Genomic DNA, 26,024 nt, shown 5'->3' on the forward strand with positions numbered 1-26,024 from the left:
TGTCTCTGTTGCAGCAGCCACCCCATCCATTGCGTCACTTAGTTTTCAATAACCATGATTCTAGAGCTAAGAACTTTTAGGAAAACATATGCTCATATAATCTAATGTTTGCATTCACGTCACCTGGTTTCAAAATTGACACATCCTATAATACTGGAAGGGGACCTCCAACTTTATGTATACATGGCCAAGCACATCATCTTATCGGAAGCCTCCTCCCTATTCCTAATAACCCACCCATGTTTGCACAACTGTATATTTATGATACAGACAATGAGGTCAACTATAGACTTTCCCAGAACCTGTCAGTATTTATATTTATCTTACAACTTTTTAAAATTACATTTAAAAATGTCTGCCAATTCTGTTCTGAACAATTTTAAATTTATAGTATGCATCATGTGCTTGATGAAAACATTATCATTGGAATAAAAAATATGCTTGATAATCACAATCATTATGCCCAAAAGTTCAGGATGGCAAGGGACAAATTACAATCTACCGCAATTCCTGAACTTAAACTAAAATTGATTAGTGAAAGACGAACAAATGGAAGATTATATAACTTACCAACTACTACCAAAGTTGTTGCTTTGATTGTTGGTGACGAGCACACATCTGATAAAAGAGATATCATAATAGAAAAACAATCTGGACTTCTGAAGAGAATACATGAACTTCATCCTGCATATTTGCCTTTGCAATATCCCCTTTTATATCCAAATGGAGAATATGGTTACAGACCAAATATACTTCATAAGGATCATGCCAATATACATACTGCAAAGAGGGAAAAAAAGTTACAATGCGGGAATATTTTTGTTATAGGCTGCAGTCAAGAACCAATGAAGATCAAACTATACTTCATTTAAAAAGATTGTTTCAACAATGGATTGTTGATGGGTATTGTATGATTGAGTCTCAAAAAATAAACTATGTTAGGCAACATCAACAACAACTCAGAGTTGACAAGTACATCAATTTAAATACCTCTAATAATGATCCTGAAACACTTGGTAGCGAAAAAGGAAAGAGAATTATACTGCCAAGTAGTTTTGTTGGTAGTCAGAGGTATATGGAGAAACTCTATTTTGATGGGATGACAATTTGTGGACATCTTAGATTTCCAGACTTATTCTTAACATTAACATGTAATCCAACATGGTCAGAAATACAATGGAAAGTTAGGCAATCCAACCTCGCCCCTCATGATTGCCCTGATATTATCATACGGGTTTTCAAAATAAAACTCAATCAATTGATGAATGATCTCAAACATGGAAATATCTTTGGTAACATTATTGGATGTAAGTAATTAAAATATCTATCACTCTTCTCCTACTCTGTAAATTTTAGTTAATAAATACACATATACATAATTAATGTTTATACTATCACTAATCCAAGTTTATTGCAGTTATTTATACAATTGAGTGGCAAAAAAGAGGATTTACTCATGCTCACATTTTAATCGTTCTACACCCTTCGAACAAATACCCAAATCCACAGGATATTGATCACATCATTTCAGCAGAAATACCAAGCAAACACAGCCATCCAGAATTATTTGAAATAGTCTCCAGCAATATGATTCATGGACCATGTGGCTTTGCAAATAAAAGGTCACCATGTGTGGTCAATGGGAAGTGTATTAGATATTTCCCTAAAAAATTCCATGAATCAACAATTGTTGACCAGGATGGATTTCTAGTTTATAGGAGAAATGATGGACATACAATTGGTAAGAATGGTATTCAACTTGATAATTAATTTGTTGTGACATACAATCCACAACTGTTATTGAAATATAAAACACACTTAAATGTGGAATGGTGCAATCAAAGTACATCAATCAAATACTTGTTCAAATACATCAACAAAGGTTCTGACCATATTACAACCACTCTTCTTAATAATCAGACCCAGAATGGTGCACACTCTCATGTTCAAGATGAAATTAAACACTTTCTTGATTTCAGGTATGGTTCTATTATGACTTCATTAAAATAACAACATTATTGCACATAACTCTATTCGTTATTAAAAAAACATTAAATCATAGGATTGTGTCTTCAACAATATACACCATTCTACTTGATTCCCTAATTTTATATATATAACTGTGTGTGTTGGGGTCTATGTTTGTTTGTCCATTCACTAGGTATGTGTCTCCCCCAGAAGCATGTTGGAAAATTTTTGCATTCCCAATGCACGGATGGTCACCAGCAGTGGAACGCCTATATTTCCACCTTCAAAATCAACAACCAGTACTGGACAGATAGTCAACAAATTGGTGCAGTTCTATCAAAGCCCACAGTCAAAGAATCAATGTTCACAGCCTAGATGCATTCTAACAAAGTATACCCTTATGGACAGGATCTTACTTATCCTCAATATGTGTCAAGATTTGTTTATGTTGCACACAAAAGATGCTGGCAACCAAGAGAACAAGGAAATACAATAGGCAGACTTATATGGGTCCCACCTTCAACTGGCGAATTGTTTTACCTCAGAATGATGTTTTCCTCTGCATAAGGTCCACAGTCTTACATAGATATTAGAATAGTCAATGATGTGATGTATAATACATTTAGGGAAGCATGCTTTGCAAAAGGATTTCTAGGTAGTGATCAAGAATTTATTGGCGCTTTACGAAAGGCTAATAGCTGGGGCATTGCACACTACCTCAGAAAATTATTTGTCAAGCTTTTATTTACAAACACCATGGACATACCAGAATACGTCTGGCAACAAACATGGCAATGGAGGGGGCAGATGATATTAAATTCAATCATAGAAAACAAGGTAATTCTATATATACCAAATAAGATATTATTACCCATAATCATGATGTTTATTACTATACTAATCACAGGTGTTTAGCTTACTGAAAAGGAAACAATCCATCTATGCTGGACTGAAATTGAAAATTTGTTGCAAGCCAACAGAAAAAGCCTACGAGATTTTCCTTCCATGTCATACCTAATAGGGTATGCAGCCAACCCACACCATAATAAACTCATCCACAATGAAACGACATATGACAAACAAATACTGGTGGCAGAATTCAACACATCCTACCATTTGTTGACATGTATATACAAATTTTTACACTTTTTATTTACACCATGCTCAATTACAAGAGTACATGTTACTAATTCATATTATATCAATATGTAAATACAGATGAGCAAAAGTCTATTGTTGATACCATTATACGTGTGGTTGACACTCAATCACCAGGAGTTTACTTCCTGTATGGATATGGTGGAACTGGCAAGATGTTTGTCTGGAGAACATTATCATTTGCTATATGCTCCAATGGTGGTATTGTTTGTACAGTTACTTCGAGTGGGATTGCATCATTACTATTACCTGGTGGTAGAACAACACATTCTAAATTTGCTATACCAGTGCCTACAACACAGAATTCAACATGCAATATTCATCAAGGTAGTGACTTGGCTGAATTATTGAAAATTACAAAACAGATAGTCTGGGATAAAGCTCCAATGTGTCACAAATTCACTTTTGAGGCACTCGATAAAAGCCTTAAGGACATCATGCACAACAACCTACCTTTTGGAGGAAAAGTTATTGTTTTCGGCGGTGATTTCCGTCAAATACTACCTATTGTTCCAAGAGGTAATCGCTCTGATATTGTCCATGCAACTATAAATGCATCATACATTTGGGATCATTGCCAAATTCTTAGATTGACAAAAAAACATGAGGTTGCTATCAAGTGCTTCTGGATAGACCAACAATGAAAAGCTGAAACAATTTTTTGATTGGCTACTAGACATAGGTGATGGAAAATTTGGATAAGCTGATGATGGATGTTCTGAAATCACCATCCCAGATAAGTTCCTTATAAAGGACTATACTGATCCTATCCAAGCTATTGTTGAAGCAACATATCCCAACTTGATACATAACTATAGCAACACAAATTACTTGCAAAAAAGAGTTGTTCTTGCCTCTAAAAAAGATATTGTTGAAAAAATAAATGATTGTCTTATCACTGGTACCCAATGACCAAAAGGAGTATTGTAGTGCAGATAGTGTTGATAAATCAGATGAACTACTCAATCCTGCTTTCGGATTACTGACACCTGAATTTCTAAACTCATTGCAAACATCAGGAATACCTAATCATAAATTAAAACTTAAGGTTGGTACTCCAATTATGTTGGTACGGAATTTGGACCAAGCTGATGGATTGTGCAATGGAACTAGGCTTATTGTTACCAAACTTGGTTCTAATGTAGTTGAGACAGAGGTCATTACTGGACCTAATACAGGAGATAGAACATACATACCCAGAATGAATATGTCTCCATCTGATTCTCTATGGCCATTTAAACTTATTAGGAGACAATTTCCATTTATATTTTCTTATGCTATGACTATAAACAAGTCTCAGGGTCCATCATTAGAACATGTGGGATTGTATTTGCCGCACCCGATTTTTAGCCATGGCCAATTATATGTTGCCCTTTCAAGAGTTAAGAGCAAAAAAGGACTACATATTCTTATTCATGACAATCAAGGTATTCCAAAAAATCTTACCACTAATGTTGTATACAAAGAAGTGTTTGCCAACTTATGAATAGGTATACTTCCGATCCTACATCCTTGCCTTGCAATCTCCCTGACTTTACTCTACCTTACTATTCCAAAACGTTTCATTTATGTACTGTTCAACAATTACGTTAACATTCATCCCTGTTATTACAACAACATCTAACTCAACATTATATATTCCAGGTTTTCCATTCTCAAATTGGAGTGACATCTCGTGCTTAATAAATGTACTGCACAATTGCTGGCGTTATATTTCCTTGTGGTGTCATACAACCTGTCTAATCATGGTGGATGGCCTACTAAATGTGATGATTATCGTGCATTCATATTCAGTAATTTACTTAATTGATGTAAACAATATAGGGAAGCGTTAAAAAAAATTGATGGCCAGAGATGAAGTTGTCTTCTACTTCTGGTTTGATGACCATGTATGACAACTTTTGATCAGAAAAGAAATTGAATGGGAGGAGGAGGACATCAACCTTGAAGACTAACTTCTTTTCATCTGCATGGAATTGTGATAGCAAATACTTTTTTGGTGGTATTGTTTATTGAAATTAAACTTGGATTGAAGCAACATTAACTACCTCCTTATATATTCAGATACATTTGATTTTAAATTTACCAGTTTTGTGATTTAAAATTTGTTCTTAATAAGCATGAGTCTTTTGTTCACATAATATTTATACCATTCACACTAGTTGAATCTAAATGTCATTCTCTCTTTTTGATTTTGTCTCTTCCTGCGTAGAACCTCTTTCTTAATTCTTAATTGTTTGGTATACGCAATTCTACTTTGTTAACCAAAAAATAGTTTATCTATTTCTATTATTATAAAAAATTGTTCAGCCGTTTTTTACTTGTTAGTTGTACAACATTCCACTTTTTTTTTTTTCACATTTCACTTTCTTTTCTCTCACTTTCTCCCTCTTTTTATACTTAAAAATCATGCAATGCACATGCTCGCTCCTAATTTGATTTATATATGTTACTGAAGTACACGACTATACGAGAATGAAAATAATTCACTAAATGATGTATTTGATATTTTATCCCTTTTTTTAGTTTGAATTTTTATCTTTTAAAAATTTGAATTTAGTTTTTTTACCTTATTATTTTAGTTTATTTTATCCTTTTATCTTTTTAAAAAATTTATTTAGTTTTTTATATTATTTTTTTCAATTTGATTATTTATCTTTTTTTTTTAATTTGATCATTCAATCTAATTAAGATTGACACGTTAATCATTTAAAAATAATTTTTTATTCAATTTTCTCTCCTTCCTCTCCACTTCCTTTTTAACAAAAAAAAATCTTAAATAATTAACGTATCAATGGCAAATGAATTGGATGATTAAACTGAATAAAAAAATAAGATAAGTTATCGAAATAATTTTTTAAGAGATAAAAAATTAAAATGAACCAGAAAATAAAAGATAGGATCAAATTAAACTTTAAAAAAAATAACAAATTAAACTGAAAAAAGATCAAATAAATAATTTAGTCAAAATAATTAGTATGAAGAGATAATTATTTTGAATAACTAGACAATGAAAAATTCTGTTTTTGATGAACCTAAGATATGTTTTAGATGAGATCTACAGATTAATTTTTTAAGATATTGAGAATTATTTAATGAATTGATTTTTCTCAACATATACTTTTCCATGAAAGGGAAATCGAACTTTGACAATATATGCTTAAAATTAAAAAAATGAAAAGGTTTATTGAGCGACACAGTTCTGCACCTTTTCACAATGTCATTCGTGTTAATCATATTTAGAAGGCTACTTTTTCTTTTGTAAAGTAACTAATTGCCTATTGCTATTTACAACTTCTTTTATAACGTGTACACCCCCTTTCTATTTTTTTGTTCACTATTTTTCCCAAACTACCCTCTACTCATTCTTCCTCCCCTGTATCGGTCAACTTGTTTTTTCTCTACAAATATTTTTTTTGTTTTTATTTTTTAATGTAACCAAGATATAGTTAAATTTATTACAATATTTTTTTTTACAAAGAATATTATTTGAATTTTTCAACATCTTCACATTTCAATACCATTAAAATTTACATTATAAAATTCTTAAGGGAGCATTCCCCCTCTTAAAACTTCACTATTCTTTTGTTTTTTTACTATTCTGTACGTGTACCCAACCGCTAAAATGAGTTTGGTCATAAGACGGCAAAGCTGCTGATAATCATAATTGGATTACGTTCTTTGCATATTTTTACGTTCTGACTTTTCTTTAAGCTGCTGTTAGATCTTATAGATTTGTGGATCATCGTTTTTGTATTGACTTTTAGGCATCACTTTTATTTTGTAAATCATGGCTTAATTGTTAACCGTACCGTTGACATTTGAAACAAGTTCCATCAATATACTATCAAATGTGACCTCATGTTAGCCCCACATAGAGTCAAATTAATGAGCAAAGATCCAGCTGTTAGAATTAAGTAATGATCCAATGTTTACCTTAGGTTTAGACATAGTTAATGATCAAAATAGTTTTTGTGATCAACATAAGAGTTATAAATAATTGTCTTAGCTTTCAAACAAGATAAGTATGAACTTAATAGGATTAGTACATCCTCTATACTTGTAATTTTACTCTACAAAGGTCTTAGTAACTTAGGAGGAAATGTAAGGTTATACTTGTTTACTATACATGTACGTGTGGTTGCTATTAACTGTTGTAACAATAGTTTATGATAAACCGAAAAAACTACTGGCTGAGTCGCGGACAATGTCGCTTTCTTTAATACGTTTCGTGGCACTGCCAAAAATTGTGCAAGCAGACTATCAACCACGAAGTCCCCAGGATAAAACATCCCAGATCACTGTATAAGATTCCCACTGTACTGAGGGAACCTTTTCTAGAATTACACCCTCTTGTATGACTTGAAAAGTCACTCTAAAGCCACCCAAAAATATGACTTGAAAAGTCACTCTAACAGCCAACCGAAAATATGACTTGAAAAGTCACTCTAATAGCCAACCGAAAAGTATGACTTGAAAAGTCACTATTATAGCCAACCGAAAATATGACTTAAAAAGTCACTCTTATAGCCAACCGAATTTATGACTTAAAAAGTCGCTCTTATAGCCAACCGAAAATATGACTTAAAAAGTCACTCTTATAGCCAACAGAAATTTTGACTTAAAAAGTCACTCCTATAGCCAACCGAAATTTATAGAGCGACAGAAAGAAAGGGGGAGAAGTTTGCCGGAAATGCACCGGCTGAAATATGAGAGGGAGAAAGAAAAGTTGAGGAAATGTTTCTCAACTGGGGCAAAGAAAAATGAAGAAAGGAGCTCTTTATATATAGGGAGTGAAACACTATTCAAGTGTTTATCCTGAACGATGTGAGACTTGAAGCTTTTTCTTCTTCTTTTTTTTCCTTTCTTTTTTTTCAAACTTTCATCCACATTCTCCTTTGTTTTAACAATCCCCCACTAGAAATTTGAAAAGAAGATTTTCGAGGATTTCATAAAATTGTCCATAAACAAAGGTGTCATACAACTTGAACCTTTGCATAGTGAGTAAGATTCAGATTTTACTAGAGTGACTCGAAGTCTTGAACTCTATCTCCGACATCAAACCACACACAACCTTTTCACATGTGTATTCTATAAAGCACGTGCGTTAAAGGTCATGCACGTCTATCCCGGTATAGTGAACGCTCAATAAATTTTTGCCCAAAATTTCATATGAAGCGGTCCCCACTTCAACATTCACATAGGTGAGTCTATCAAGAGTACTCTTGTAGCCTAGGTACTCCACTCAACATAGAGTATAGATCTCATTAAGAATTACGAATTTCTTTTTTCATAACTCATCCTCTTGTTACTTCAGGAATCATGCAGCTTTCACTTATAATAGCATATTCATCTCATATCACTTCATAACTTGTTATTACCCATTGAACCTAGTTCTTGGGATCTCCAGTCATTTAGGTCGGGTTACCATCATGAATGATCATCGTAGTAAGGGCAATAGTCTCATTCTTTTAGAAGTGTAATGGACTTTCTCTCTAGCTAATCCTTTCGTCAAAGGATCTGCTAAATTATCATCAGTGCGTACGTGATCCACTCTAAAAGCTCCTGTTGAGAGTAATTCTCTAACAGTGTTGTGCTTACAACATATCTGTCGTTTCTTACCATTGTAATAACGGTTCTCAATTTTTTTCAATAGCCGCGGTACTATCGCAATGGATCAACACAGTTGGTATCGGTCTTTCCCATAAAGGAACCTCTGCAAGTAAGCTTCTCAGCCAACTTGTTTCCTCACTAGCAGTTGCTAGTGCTATCATCTCAAATTCCATAGTGGACTGAGCTAAGATAGTCTGTTTCTTTGACTTCCAAGAAACATCCCCACCAGCTATGCTAAATATATAGCTGCTGGTTGCTTTGGAATCATTTGAAAGAGTGTTCCAATCTGCATCGCTGTATCCTTCAAGTACAGCGGGAAACCTTTTATAATGTAATCCAAGGTTTATGGTTCTTTTAAGGTACCTCATTACCCTTTCAATAGCGTGCCAGTGCTCCATACTAGGTCTACTGGTAAACCTGCATAATAATCCCACAACATAGGCTATGTTGAATCTAGTACAATCAGTGGCATGCCTATGGCTGCCAATGATACTTGTGTACTGAGTTTGTCGTATACCTTCACCAGTGTTCTTAAACTGTTTTACACTTGGATCATATGGTGTACTAGTAGGTTTACAGTCAAAGTAATCATATTTCTTTAAGATCATCTCAATGTAGTGAGATTGATCCAAAGAAATTTCCTCTTTTGACCTAGTAATCTTAATACCAAGGATTACACTTGCTTCTCCGAGGTCTTTCATATCAAAGTTGTTACACAACAATGATTTCATATCTAATTGGTTTGCAGCCAGGAGGCAAGTCTACTAAATGCCAGGTCTTGTTAGATTCTAAAGAATCCATCTCATTATTAATGGCTTCTTGCCACAATTCAGCATCCAAAGAAGACAAAGCTTCTTGGAGGTTTGATGGATCCTCCTCTAATGTATAGGTCATATAATCGGGCCCATACTCTTTAGCAATTCTTGCTCTCTTACCTCTTCGAGGCTCTATATCTGATTCTGGTTGTGCAAGATTTTCACTACTAATAGCAAGAAGATAACTGGATGAAGTACCCCCACTATTCCTTAATTTAAAAGAAAATCAGAAACTAGATTCTTTCTCATCTCTGGAGTATGCATCACATCTTTGAGAATCAAAGTCTTTCCAGAGGTAAACTTCAGTTCAACTTCTCTAGTTCCAGTAACCGTAGAGATGTGGGAATCACCCAGCAACACTTTCTTATTCATGTATGTTTTAAACATAGCATGATCATAGCAGACATAGCGGGAGGCGCCAGTGTCTACCCACCATCCATCTGATCCTCCAATCATATTGATCTCAGTTATCACAGCTATGTATGACTCTTGAGAAATTTTCTGTATCTCATGGGATTGAGACTCTACTAATTTATCATCAGTCATTTGATACTTGAGGTAGCGGCTAACAACATATTTTTTAGTCCCAGCTTCCTCAGTATCATACTTCTTTTCCAGAGCTAGCCAAACTAATTTGGCAAACTTATATGGACTATAGTAATCATAGAGATCATTAGCTAACCCATTCAGAATGAAATTCTTGCATAGGTAATCATTTTCATTCCAAAGAGCTAGTTCCATAGTCATTTTATCCTTCACTTCCATCTCAGCATCCTCAGGTACCACTGGAATATCAGTGTTCAAAACATAGGCAACTTTTCTCATAGTTAAAGAAAGCATCATCTTTTGTTGCCAACATTTGAAATGATACCCTTCAAACCTAAAAGGTTTGTTGAGGTCATTGCTATTCGAGCCAGTAATATCTACGGTAGCCATAGCAGAACCGAAACCGTCTTAAAATTGTTGTAACAATAGTTTATGGCAAACCGAAAAAATTACTGGCTGAGTCGCGGACAATGTCGCTTTCTTTAAGACGTTTCGTGGCATTGCCAAAAATTGTGCAAGCAGACTATCAACCACGAAGTCCCTAGGATAAAACAGCCCAGATCACTGTATAAGATTCCCACTGTACTGAGGGAACCTTTTCTAGAATTACACCCTCTTTTATTATTTGAAAAGTCACTCTAAAGCCACCCAAAAATATGACTTGAAAAGTCACTCTAACAGCCAACCGAAAATATGACTTGAGAAATCACTCTAATAGCCAACCGAAAAGTATGACTTGAAAAGTCACTATTATAGCCAACCAAAAATATGACTTAAAAAGTCACTCTTATAGCCAACCGAAATTATGACTTAAAAAGTTGCTCTTATAGCCAACCGAAAATATGACTTAAAAAGTCACTCTTATAGCCAACCAAAATTTTGACTTAAAAAGTCACTCTTATAGCCAACCGAAATTTATAGAGCGACAGAAAGAAAGAGGGAGAAGTTTGCCAGAAATGCATCGGCTGAAATATGAGAGGGAGAAAGAAAAGTTGAGGAAATGCTTCTCAACTGGGGCAAAGAAAAATGAAGAAAGGAGCTCTTTATATATAGGGAGTGAAACACTATTCAAGTGTTTATCCTGAGCGATGTGGGACTTGAAGTTTTTTCTTCTTCTTTTTTTTCCTTTCTTTTTTTTTCAAACTTTCATCCACATTCTCCTTTGTTCTCCTTTATTGCAAAAGTGAGAGTGATTTGACTTACCAGTATGTGATCTGTCTTGTCATGTACTCTTAGGCGTCCGACGAGATTTTTCCCTTATATGATACCACATTGCATATAGGATTGAGTCTTAGTATATCTGTTGCATAACGTCTGTGTAATGATCATTGTGACTTATTATGTGATGGTGGGTAATGAATTGTGAGTGTGAGATGTTGTGTTGTACTTGAAATGTGTTGTTCTGAACACATGATTAATGTGAAGGTGTGGAATGTAATTTTGGGATTAAATCTTTGGGACAAGTGATGTTACGCAATGAGTGGTAAAATTATGCGAATTATGGTAATTTAAGTTTGTTATACTTATATTATATCTATGTGCTTTCGTTTATCTCTACCTATTTAAGAATGTGATAACTCACTCCTTGTGTGTTGTTTGTGTTTGAATCTTATGATGATCTTGAACCTTGTGTTCATGGAAGCAGATGGTTAGGTGGATGACTTTAAAGAACCTCGTGCTAGAGGATGTTGGGACACAATGCTCTAATAGGATGTGAAATTGGGACATGTGTTTCTGCATTAATTGCATGAAGTTCTGGACATGTAGTTTTTATCATTTTTGTTTCACATGCTGAGTCTTTAGTTCATTCTCTGTAGTTTTGGAAAACCTTGTTTTGAGCCAAAAATATTTTCATACCCTTAATTGAATGTGAACCTTTTACTCATGTGAACTCCTTTATGTTTATTATATAAAATCATTTTATGTAATTTCTCATTTCCATGTATTTTATTATATAAATATGTACATCGGAGTAAAGGGTGTCATAATCGTACCCTTGGACAGGTAGCATATCTTTAACAAAGAAAACATTTACCTAAATTTAATGATTTAAATTTAACATACTAGACTGATTAAATTTATAATTAATAATATAGATGACTAAAATATTTAATTCTTTATGTTTTCGTAGTGTGTTTATTTAAGAAAAATTATTAACGCATTTTTTAACACACTATTTCAAACATATTCTTTTTTATTAGTTAAAATTTATTAAAAATTATAAAATTTTATGTGTCTCACATCTTATTTAACAAATATCTCTCATTGTTTTAAGGAAAAAAATTCTCTCATAATGATGTTCTTTTCAATAAACTTAAACCTATAATATTAAAGAATATGTTGGAATTTCTTTTGGCAGGCAACAAATTTCTCTCATAACGATGTTATAATAAATGTGATATGGTATCCCCCTTCTAGTGCAATTTCATTCTGGGGAGGCATAGTGTGGATAACATCGTGGTAGCATTTCACTCCATGGCATCAGTTGAAAAGGAAGAATAAGCTCATGGTAATCAAAGTAGACCTAGAGAAGGCTTACGACTTGTTACACTGGGATTTTTTTATCAACACTTTGAAGGACTTGAGCTTCAACAATCATTTCGTGAGCATCATTAAGCATTGTATGGACTCCTGCTCTATGCAAGTTCTAGCAAACAAGGAGAAAACAATGAAGTTCATTCCTACTAGAGGAATACAACAGGGGGAACCTCTTTTCCTCTTTCTTTTTGTTCTCTATATGGAATGTTTTTCTCATTTGATTAACAGGTCAGTGGAAAACAAGGAGTGTAAACATGTTGTTTTGTCTAGAAAGGGATCCCTTATCTCACATCTCTTTTTTATCGATGACCTGTTACTTTTGGGGCAGACCTCGACTAAATGAAGGTTTTTATGGATTGCCTTCATACTTTTTGTTTGACTTCTAGAGAAGTGGTGAGTGTAGACAAGACTATACTTTGTGTGTCTAAGAATATATTCTAGTTGTGGAATATCAAATAAGATATGCATCGGGATATACTTTGACTACTGACCTAGGAAAATATCTAGGTGTTCCCTTACTTCACACTAGGGTGACTAAGGATACTTATTAGCATATTGTGGATTTTGTCCAACAGAAGATGGCTTCCTGAAAATCACAATGTATTAATTTTGCTGGAAGGATCACTCTAGTGCATTTAGTGTTACAGGCCCTCCCTTCATACACTATGGAAACAACTTTTCTCCCCAAATTGGTTTGTAATTCTTTGGAAAGCTTAACTCGGAATTTTTTTTGGAAGGTTAGTGGGGGAAGATCTTGGCATACTATTGTATTGAGTGAATTGTTTTTAGCCAAGAAGGATAGGGATTTGGGGTTTAGGAATTTGTATTATTTTAATAGGGCCTTTATTATGAAACTGGCTTAGGGTATGATTCATTACCCAAAACCTCTTTGGGTGGAGATTTTAAGAAAGAAATATAGCTATGACATTGAGACTATCCCCCTCATTCAAAGGAAAACTAATTGCTCCTCAACATGAAGGAGTATCATTAATGTCTAGAAGGATACTCAGAGGTGTACGCATTAGAACATAGGCAATGGAAGATTAATAGCTTTTTGGAAGAGTATATGATTACCCTCCAAGGTTGTTATGGAAGATAAGGCCATAACCCTCATTCCTCAAGCGATCTTACATTAGAAAATATATTTTTTTGTGATAGATTCTAGTAGTTGGATTTTTTACCTCCTTGTTGGAGTCCATGTGAGAGATGAAGCATTAAATTATGTAGGAATGAGAAGATTGAACATCATATAAGTAAAGGTATAACCCATAAACCTGAGTCTTAAGGTTTTGGGTTAAGGTATGGTATCAGGTTCACTTATATTGTTGTTCATGGTCCATTGGTGTAAATCTTCCCGGTATTTACCCCTTCAATTTCCCAACACTCCTGAAGAACTACTTGAGTCCAAGTTTATTGTTGAAGATAACCAGTATGACTCCTCCTATGGAGGTAGATGTTTGGAAATGGGAGGGACCTCAAAAGACCAATGTTTCCTCTAGTCTACCCTAAATGGGGGGATAAAAACATATGTCCATAAGTTTGCTTGTGGCTTTATGGTTAATAATTAGTGCCCCATGTGTGGGGTGGAAGAGGAAACTGACTTACACCTCCTTATAGATTGTGGAGTGGTGCAACAAATTTGGAAGGTGTGGAATCTTAATATTTATTCTTTGCCTTCCTTCTCAGGGGATCTTTAGAGCTGGGTTTTTGATAATTTAAAGCCTGCTCAGAGACATTCTGTACTTCCTAGCAGATGGCATATTTTGTTTGGTGCTACTATTTGGAGTATTTGGAAAGGGAGGAATTCGAAAGTTTTTAAGAATGTAAACCCTACCCCTTTTGGGATCTTTCAACAAGTGAATTCCTTGTCCAACGATATCTAACATTGCAGTTTGGATTCTCTTCCGCACAGAATGAGAAACTACACTTGGAAGAATGTGGGTTGGATTGCCCTACTAATGGTATGCTCAAGTTAAATGTGGACGGGTCGATTATCCAAGGAGGTAGAAAGGTGACTTATGGAGGAATTCTAAGAAATGAGATGGGCTTTTGGCTAACGAGTTTTTCATACAATCTAGGATCTTATAGTGTGTTGAGGGTTGCGCTTATGGGCATCCTGACAGGGCTGAGATTGGCTTGGGAAAAGGGTTTCAGGAATGTTTGGTTGGAGTGTGATGCTTCTAATGCAATTAAGTTAGCAATAGATGTTAGGAATTTTATAATTTCTAATTAATTAATTAATGTAGGCTACATATTATATTATAACATTTACATTAGTTATTTACATTTTTTATGGGCTCAATATAAGTTGTCTAATTTGGTGAGCCTATTAGACTATTAACAAAAAAATTGATATGTGCTTAATGAGTGGAAACTAGTTTGGCCCATTAGGGTATAATGGTAACCCTAACAGGTTTAAAACCTGAGGCATGGTTATAGCCTCCAATACACCAAATCAAGAAACAATTTTTCCTTTCCCCATCTGAAGAAAAAATGATAGGACTATAAGGAATAAGGTGATTTGGTTAAGGAAGGTTATTAAACCAATTATTTGTGACTATTGTCCAAATTTTGTTGCGTTTATTTGATCAATCATTATGGATCCATGTATTCTTCATAACCCTTCTTGATAATCTAACATAATGTGTTTCTTGTGGTTATCGATATTTTATAAGGATCCCCTAAAATTCAAACAAGTGGTATCAGAGCCACCATTATTGTTAGATTATTGAGATCTAAAGTTTTTTAATTCCTATTATACCTGGATCAATTAATTGGTTATATATGAACCCTAATTTTATTTTGAGATAATTCATATTAATTTTTGGTAAATTTAGATGTTGTCATGCTTTTGATTTGAATTCAGTGGAATTTTTTTTTGCACTGCTTTTTGGATTTATGCACCACTCCTATTCATTGCACGTGTTTTGTTTTGTTGGACGGGGTTTTCGATTTTCTTTTTTGTTGTTGGATAGTTTTGTACAGAGGAGTGCGCATACAGATACATATGGGTATACAAATACGGGATACATATATACTTTTGTACTATGACTCATCAACATTAATTCTTCATTCTTTTTGTGTGATAATTGATTAAAGAATAATATATATTGTTCCATAAATAATTCTATGAAAGTAAATGAATCTAACATGCTGCATTGCATTTTATACTGGACGATAACCTTATTATATCATCCCCTAATTTTATTGCGTATATGATTTAAGTTTTTGCATATACAAATCCATTGTTATTTACGAATGTGATATTTACTTGTTGTATTTTAATTATAAATCAATGATAACATTAAATATAATATAAGGATATGATATTTACTTGCCGTAATTAATGTTTTATATTTTTTGCTATCATGATTGGGTGTAAATTTAGTATATCCTTCCCATTTATTTGCATGTCTAGTAATTTTTTTTAATTAAGTTGATTGGCACGATATATTGTCAAAGTAATCCCTATTGTGAAAATTGATTTGATTAAAATTACATAAATTTTTGTATGAAATTATGCAAATTGTGTTCGGTCCAAAGGAATATGCAATTTGGCCAAATAATATTGTACCTGTGATGATAAATGTGTGACAAGTATAAGGTATTTTCATGTGAATAATAGTCGGTCCAAATAAAGGCTATTATTTGACAAAATTTATTGTCAATATTTGATCATTGCGTTGAGAATACCAATTACAAATTAATTTCTCTGTCGAAAAGGCTAGGAATTATTGTGCTAGGTATCTTGTGATGGGATCTGTTCTGCAAAATGTTTACACATCTTGTTATATATATCTTATATGACTTGCTTGTTATTGAAAAATAATCCCTTAACGAGCTTATATCTTATTGTGTGCAAGAGAGAGAGAGAGGCTGCAAAGAGACATATATAAAATTGTTCATTTAAGCTCGGCCTCTCAGAATAAGAAAAGAAAGAAAACTAAAGGTGATGCGAAAGGGTCTTCTCAACAAAAGAAAGAAACAGAAGAAAGAGTGTCCCAAATATGTCACTTGGGGTGTAAAAAAAAGTAAATGTATTACTTTAGTTTGTTCTGAAGTTAATTTGGCTTTTGTACCTAAGGATACTTGGTGGGTGAAGTCTGGTGCTACTACTCACATAAGTATGTCTTTACAGGGTTGCCTATCTTTGTGGGCGATGGCAAAAAAGTTGCTGTAGAGGCTATTGGAACTTTTAGATTACCGTTGAAAATGATTTTATTTGGATTTATTTGAGACTTTTGTTGTACTGTCTTTTAGACAAAATTTGATTTCAATTTTTAGTTTGGACAAATTTAGTTTTTCTTGTTCATTTTGAAATAATAAAGTTAGTCTCTACCAAAATTCAAATTTGATTGGTTTCGGTTCTTTAATTGATAATTTATATATGCTAGATGTTATTTGTTCCTATAATGAAATACTGCAAACAAATTTAAGTGGTACAAAACGAAAATTAAATGAGAATTCAGCCACTTTAGGGCATAAATGCTTAGGTGATATCTCCAAATAGAGAATTCAAAGACTTATCTTAGATGAAATTCTTGAACCTTTAGATTTATCAGACTCTTAAGTCTGTGTTGAATGCATGAAGGCAAAATGAACAAACATGAGGAAATTAGGTGCCGAAAGAGCTAAAGACGTCTTGGAACTGGTACATACGAACATTTGTGGTCCTTTTCCAACAGCTTCTTAGAATGGGCAACAATATTTTATTTCATTCATAAATGACTACTCTAGATACGATTACCTATATTTGATACATGAAAAGTCCCAATCCCTAGACATTTTTAAAATTTTCATGGCTGAAGTTGAACTTCAACTTGAAAAGAAAATTAAAGCTATCAAATTTGACCATGGTGGTGAGTACTATGGCAGATATGATGGATCAGGAGAACAAAGTCCATGACCTTTTGTACTTTTTCTCAAAGAGTGTGAAATTGTTCTATAATACACTATGCCAAGCAAACATAGCATGAATGGTGTTGCAAAACGACGAAACTGAACTCTTAAGGATATGTTGAGAAGTATGGTTAGTCATTCTTCTTTGCCAAAGTCACTTTGGGGAGAAGCCTTAAAGACTACAACTTACATCCTTAATAGGGTGTCAAGAAAAACAATTAATAGAATCCCTTATGAACTTTGGATTGGCCAAAGGCCAAGCATTAAACACTTGCATATTTAGGGTTGTCCGGTAGAGGCATGACCCTATAAGTCGCATGGAAGAAAGTTGGATTCAAGAACAATTAGTTGTTATTTTGTTGGCTATGTCGAATTCTCTCGGGGCTATAAATTTTACAATCCCACTTTAAGATCCTTTTTTGAAACGGGAAATACGAGATTTCTTGAAGAAGTTGAGTTTGGGAAGGAAGAGAACATAAGAAATATTGTCTTTTAGGAAGAACCTGTTATTGACTGTGCTCAAGTCCTCATACCTATATTGTTCAAGAAACAACTCCAGTAATAGAAAACAATGTTCCAATCATTGTTGATGTCATTGTTCAAGAATAAAACAACAATGAGGTTCTCCCTCAAATACCTATACAGCAACCTCAAGAAGTGCCATTAAGGAGATCTGTTAGAAAGAGGAAAAATTCAATCCCATATGATTATATTATCTTTCTCCTAGAACATGAGGGTGACATTGGTTTAACAGAGGATAATCCAACCAACTACTGTCAAACTATGTGTAGTTCTAACTCTCAAAATTGGGTCGATGTCATGAAGGATGAGATGAAATCTATGCAAGACAATGATGTTTGGAATCTTGTCGAATTTCCTAAAGGTGTGAAACCTATTGGTTGCAAATGAATATTTAAAACCAAAAGGCATTCAAAGGGAAATGTTGAGAGATATAAGGCTTGTCTTGTCACTAAAGGTTTTACTCAAAAGGAAGACATTGACTATAAAGAAAAATTTTCTCCAGTATCTTCAAAGGATTCTTTTAGAACAATAATGGCACTGGTAGCTCATTATGATTTAGAGCTACATCGAGAGATATAGGCTCGTCTTATCACTAAAGGTTTTACTCAAAAGGAAGACATTGACTATAAAGAATCTTTTTCTCCAATTTCTTCAAAGGATTCTTTTAGAACAATAATGGCACTAGTAGCTCATTATAATTTAGAGCTACATTGGATGGATGTTAAGACTGTGTTTCTAAATGGTGACATTGAAGAAACGATTTATATGGTGCAACCATAAAACTTTGTATCAGGCGACTCAAAGTCTATGGTTTGCAAACTAAATAAATCCATCATGGTCTGAAATAGACTTCCCGTCAATGATATTACAAGTTGGATCAATTCATTACCTCGTATGGTTTTGAGGCAAATGCAGTTGATGATTGCATATATCGCAAGTTCAGTGAGAGTAAATACTTATTCTTGGTATTATATGTCGATGATATACTGCTTGATAGCAGCGATATAGGCTTCTTACAAGGGACTAACAAATTTTGAAATGAAAAATCTTGGGGAAGCCTCTTTTGTTTTAAGTATTAAGATACTAAGAGATCTCTCTCAAAGTATCCTAAGGTTGTCACAAGAGAGTTATATCGATAAGGTCCTAGATAAATTCAGCATGAAAGATAGTAAACCAAGAGATACCCCGATAGCCATAGGAGACAAGTTTAGTATCAAACAATGCCCCAATAATGACCTTGAAAGAATACAGATGCAAAAGATTCCTTATGCATCAGGAGTAGGAAGTCTAATGTACCCTCAAATTTGCACTCGTCCTGATATAGCATTTGTAGTAGGAGTTATGGGCAGATATTTGAGTAATTCTGAAATGCAGCATTAGAAAATAGCAAAACATGTGACCTGAAGAGAACAAAAAGATACGTGCTCACTTATCAGAAGTATGAGAATTTGGAGATCATTGGGTACTCAGACTCTTATTTTGCTAGATGTCAAGACAACAGACGCTCCACATTTAAATAAATATTTATGTTGGCTGGAGGAGCTATCTCTTGGAAGTCTATTAGCAGACTCTCATAGCTTCTTCGATCATGGCCATAGAGTTCATTGTTTGTTTTGAGGCATCCAACCATGCGATATGGCTGAGACATTTTGTCATTGGTTTGCGTGTGACTGGTGACATTGAAAGACTATTGAAAATTTATTGTAATAATAAATTGATAGTTCTTTACTCCAACAACAATAGGAGTACAACCAACTGAAAGTTTATTGACATCAAGTTTTTGGTTGTTAAGGAAAGAGTTCAAAATAAACAGATTTCCATAAAATATTTAAGGACTAATGATATGCTAGCTGACCCACTTACGAAAGGTTTGGTACCTAAAGTTTTTCATGAGCATATTGTTCATATGAGTGTAATTCCTAATAGTATCTTAGTTTAGTGGGAGTCTCATTTGTGTTTTATATCCTATGCTTTTTATATATTTGTATTGTTTGGATTTTTTGCAGAAATAAAGTTGAAGTTTATCATTTCATTTTGAGCTTGTTTTGTTAGCAATATTTATTTTGTGTTTGGATTGATCTCTATAAAGAATAAAGTATGAACTAGTTGGAAATGAACATGATTAAGATCACCTTACATGTCATTTTCATGCAGCTTATCCATATTTGATGTATGTCATCAAGTATAAGTGACAATGGTGATCATTGTGGCTTAGTCACGTTAGATTGTGATGAAAACCGTAGTAGTTCCTTGTTGTTATATGAGATGGATCAATTTGTTTAAAGAGGAGTCTTAAAGTAAATAGCATACAACTGCACGCCTAAAGAATTTTGTGGTATAAATGTCTAAAGTTAATATAAAACCCAAGTGGAAGATTGTTAGGATTTATAATTTCTAATTAATTAATTAATATGGGCTACATATTATATCATTTATATTAGTTATTTAAATTTTTTAAGGGCTCAATATAAGTGATCTAATTTGATGAGCCTATTATACTATCAACAGAAAATTGATATGAGCTTAATGAGCAGAAACCAGTTTGGTCCATTAGGGGATAATGAGAATCCTAATAGGTTTAAAACCTATGGCACAATTATGGTCTCCAATACACCAAATCAAGAATTAGTTTCTCCTTTCCCCATCTGAAGAGAAAACGACAGTCTCATAAGGAATAAGGTGATTTGGTTGAGGAAGGTCATTAAACTAATTGTCCGTGACTGTTCTAGATTCCACTGCGTTTGGTTGATCAATTATTATGGATCCATGTATTCTTCATAACTCCTCTTGATAATCTAACATAATGTGTTTCTAGTGGTTATCGGTATTTTATAAGGATTCCCTAAAATTCCGTCAAATCATACTATGATTGTAATTATTAGATAGGTTTCTGATTGGGTTACAAGCAAGGTTATCAAACTCGACAGTTTACATAAACTTGTGAGAGTTTCATAGACTCGACTCGTAGAATCAACTCATAATAACAAAATATCTATAAATAACATACCAATTAAACATTTCAATAATATAATAAAGCAAAATAGTAAATTATAAATTTCACAATACTTAAATAACCAAGTCTAGTAATGCATCACTACTAGCTAATAATTTGTAGATGTTATAGTAGTGGTAGATCATACCCATCGAGAGTTTGATGTTATTAGAGAATAAAAGTTTGATGTTATTAAAGGTGATTTTTTTTTGTTCGGGAATAACATACTAAATGAAGGTATGTTGAACACTAAATAGACAGAAAACAACCCAAGATGACTTACATTTTGGTCTAATTTTTTAACTTGCTGACTCGTTAACTCGGTGGTAAACTCGAGAGTCTACCGAGTTTACTTAGAGTTTATAAAATCTACCTAGAGTATACTAAAAAGAGAATTTACACATGAGTCAACTCGTAGAGAATAAGTGGACTCATAAACTCATAAAAATTAACGAGTTAACTCGAGAGTTTGATAACAATGATTATCAGGGACAGACAACACATAAAGCGAAATTCAGTTGCTGATAAACTTGGGGCTAAGGGACATGATCTTCTCCTGGGTTTTCATTTGTTTGAGCAAGTTCTTTAAGTTGTTTTTACCCTTTATGGGCTGATTTGTAGGGACTACACTCCCCTGTGGTGTTGTTGTGTAGGGATAGTCCCTCCCACTTATATAAAAACAAAATAATAAATGTGATAAATAATATATTACTTTTTTTATGGCAAAAACTCATCTTCAATTAATGTAAGGAAGGATGGGCATTATGCATTTGAATTTTGATACCGTAATCGACAAGCACCATATAATATATTAGAGAAATCCTAACATACTTAGTAACATTTTCATATTGAAATATTAATTAAAAACTCACTGATTTCTTTCCCCAAATTAGATCACGATGTTGACAAATAAAAAGTCGTCTAACCAAGGAAAATTCTCATCTCAATTAATTAGATACCATGCCATGGATTTTCTAACTTTTCAGTTCTTAGTGAAGGCAAATTGTAGCGAAACCTTCGACGAAAATTCATGCCACGATGATAATAACATATTAGTTTGACGTTTATTCAATATTATAATAAATTTATTTTTTAAGAATATAACATATTTATTTTATATCCTCTTTTGCAAGATACTAATTTACTATTGGAAAATTATTTATACACACTTTTAAATTTTAAATAATTTTATCTTCCGACCTAAGTAACTTATATTATTAAATTAATTACTTTCACATTATATTAGAATTTTTAAATTGATGTAAAATTTAAAAAGTAAACATTACAGGAAAATTGGTTAAGGGGAAAACGTGTAAAATTGTACAAGAAGTATACAAAGTTAATTCAATCAATTCTAGTTAAAACTCTTTCATCTAAATCACTGAAATTAGTCCTTAATTTTTAGGTGATATTCAATATGGTTAAGCGGTGAGAACATAGATTCCTAGAAACTCACAAGTTTAATATTCTATTTCTAGATACACATCGTCACATCGATCTATGGCAAAATATCCTTATGCCAATTTTCTAATTGCTTCCCAAACCAAAAATCGATATTCTAAAAATCTATAGAAATTTTAATATTCTATTTCTAGATACACATCGTCACATCAATCTATAGCAAAATATCCTAATTATAGCTTATTATTATGCCAATTTTCTAATTGCTTCTCAAACAAAGACCAATATTCTAAGAGCTATGGAAATTAAAAGATCACAAGGAGCGCTGAGATAGATGGACAAACCAAAAACGAAATTTTATTAAAATAAAAGCAACCAACTATATAAAGATCCCTATTGATTAAGTTTATCAACTATAGCATGAAGGATTTTAGTTACATAAGCAGGTACTAGCAAGAAAACTCAAAGGAATCAGTTGAAGATGAAAACATACTATATCAAGTTGCATTTGGTTTTTTCAAGTCATTTAAAACTTTTGGCTCCTAAATAGCTCTAGAAAGCTTCCAGAAAATTGCTCCTGAGATTCATTAATTTTTTGTTGTGAACTCTGAAAATGGTCCAAAAGTCTCATATAACTTTTTTCTCAATTTCTCTGGGCTCTTGTTAGGGAATGATATGAAGAAGGAGAAAGAGGGATGCCAATGGCAAGGCCCAACAAAAAGAGCACAAGGCCAGAATACCTCAAAGACTACTTGTAACGGCTAGAGCTGACCTGACAATCTTATCCCCTGCTTGTCTGCCAATTCCATAGTGCAGAATCCATTCTGTTATGAGCATATCCTGCAAATTTCAAATTTTGTTACTATAATAAGCTATATATACAACTTCCATGTAATAAGGCAAGGGATATGAATGAAATTAGCAATTACCTTTCCTTCTCTTCTCCTTATTTCCCTCTGAAGGCACTCGTTCCTCGAAAACCAGATTATCTTGACTCATAGCACCTAACATTTGGTGCTTTCATTGAGAGCCCATGGCTGCCATTCCAGACCAAACCACTGCAACCCATAGCACCCGCTAAACCACCTTGAACTTTCTCTCGCTAGCGTGGACCGCCTCGAGGCCGCCTTGGCCAAACTCACCCTCAGTCAAATCAACCTCGCCGCTGCCGTCGACACCTTGACCACCACCATCGATGACCTTCTTCAGTGACTAAGCCTTTGCAATCTCACTCCACATTTTTCATCTTCCATCCCTAGTCAGGCACGAATACCAGCCACCGCCATATTGACTCAGTTCATGTCGACTCTGCGACTCATGCTGACCCCGCCACCTATGCCGACTTTATCACCTATGTTGAGTTTATCGTCCATGCCACCTCCACCGTCCATGCCGTCTCTGCCGTCCATGCCGACTACGCCTCCATGTCCTACAACCGTGCAGCCATTCCTTGCACCCTTGGCGACTCCACTTCCCATGCCTGCTGCCTACCTTCCCAATCTCTGCCACACTCATGCCACTGTTTCATGCAACAAGTTCTTCAGTACTGTTGCTTCGTATGGTCGTGCAACAACACCAAATGACAAAGCTCTCGAAGGGAGAAACATGACGTTGTTTGAGATAGGAATTGAATACCATGGACCTACCATGGTTGCATGCAAGCGCCAACTAGCTGTGTTTGCATTATGGATGGCTACGGACCTAGAGGAGTCTTGCTGGAACAGACCATAGAATCCTGGTATTGATGTTGGAAGCCATTGTTTGAAGCCCTAACACCTTGAGGACAAGGTGTTTTTGATGGGTCAAGGAATGTTAGGGAATGATATGAAGAAGGAGAAAGAAGGGTGTAGACAAAGGATCAAGCTGAATGTTTTGATGATGCCAAAGGATCACATGCTTCTCAAAGCTTTATTCAAGACAAAGAAATTAATGATATTCAAGATGGATGATCAAGACAGTCTCTAGAGTCTTAGGAAGGGTATATTAAATAGGAAGGGAATTCCAATTGAAGTAGCAAAAGGTTTGGCCAAGAAATTTAAGTTAAAAAGTCTTTTTCAAAGAGATTTACTCTCTGGTAATCGATTACCAGTGGCCAAAAATGATTTACAACAGCTATTAAAATTTGAATTCAAAATTTGCACTGTGTAATCAATTACACATATATGGTAATTGATTACCAGCAGTTATTGAATGTTTTAATTCAAATTTTAAAGCCTGTAATCGATTACATACATACTGTAATCGATTACCAGAGGAGATTTTCAGAAAATATTCTCAACAGTCACATCTTTTTATTTGATTCTTAAATGGCCATCAAAGGCTTATATATATGTGACTTGAGACACGAATTTGCTAAGAGTTTTTCAGAACAAAAAGGTCTTATCCTCTTAAAAAGCAAAATCGTTTTATTCTCTTACAAATTCCTTGGCCAAAACACTTGTGATTCAATAAGGAATTATTTGAGTGCTCAAATTGTTCAATCTATCTCTTTCAAGAGAGATTACTTCTTCTCTTCTTCTTTATTCTGAAAAAGGATTAAGAGACCGAGGGTCTCTTGTTGTAAAGAAATCTGAACACAAAGGAAGGGTTGTCCTTGTGTGGTTCAGATCTTGTAATAGGCTTTTACAAGATAGTGGAACTCTCAAGCGGGTTGCTTGGGGACTGGACGTAGGCACAAGGGTGTGACCGAACCAGTATAAATCTGAGTTTGCAATCTCTTTTCCCTTAAACTCCTTTATTTATTATTGTTTTATATTCATATTCAAATTGCTCTATTTGAATCAATATGTAAGAAGTTCATTTTTAAGGGAATTTATAACTTGAATAGAAAGTGAAATAAAATTTTAATTGGGGAAATAGTTTGTGATATCTTAATTCAACCCCCCTTCTTAAGATATTTGAGGCCACTTGTCCAACAAGTTGTATCAGAGCATCATTTTTGTATAAAGTTTAGAAGCTTCAAGAATTATGGTCTCATCAAACTACTTGTTTCCCGAGGGAAATTCTATAAATAGACCTCCCATCTTTAATGGAGTGGGTTACCACTATTGGAAAACCCGCATGCAAATTTTTATAGAGGCAATAGATTTAAATATTTGGGAAGCCATATAACAAGGACCTTATGTTCCTTCTATAGTTTCCGGAAGTGCAACAATAGAAAAACCTAGAGCAGATTGGACTGAGGAAGAAAGAAGATTAGTATAATATAATTTAAAGGCCAAAAATATTATTACATCTGTCTTAGGAATAGATGAATACTTTAGGGTTTCAAATTGTAAAAGTGCTAAGGATATGTGGGATACACTACAAGTAACACATGAAGGCACAACAAATGTTAAAAGATCTAGGATAAACACATTAACTCGTGAATATGAACTGTTTAGGATGAATGTAAATGAAAGTATACAAGACATGCAAAAGAGGTTCACACACATAGTTAATCATCTTGCATCTTTAGGAAAAACTTTTCAAAATGAAGATCTAGTAAATAAAGTTTTAAGATGTCTTTATAGAGAATGGCAACCAAAGGTAACATCCATCACAGAATCTCAAGATTTGTTTAGTATGTCTCT

This window comes from Glycine soja, chromosome 20 (assembly GCF_004193775.1).
Source record: "Glycine soja cultivar W05 chromosome 20, ASM419377v2, whole genome shotgun sequence".
In the NCBI taxonomy this organism is placed as follows: domain Eukaryota; kingdom Viridiplantae; phylum Streptophyta; class Magnoliopsida; order Fabales; family Fabaceae; genus Glycine; species Glycine soja.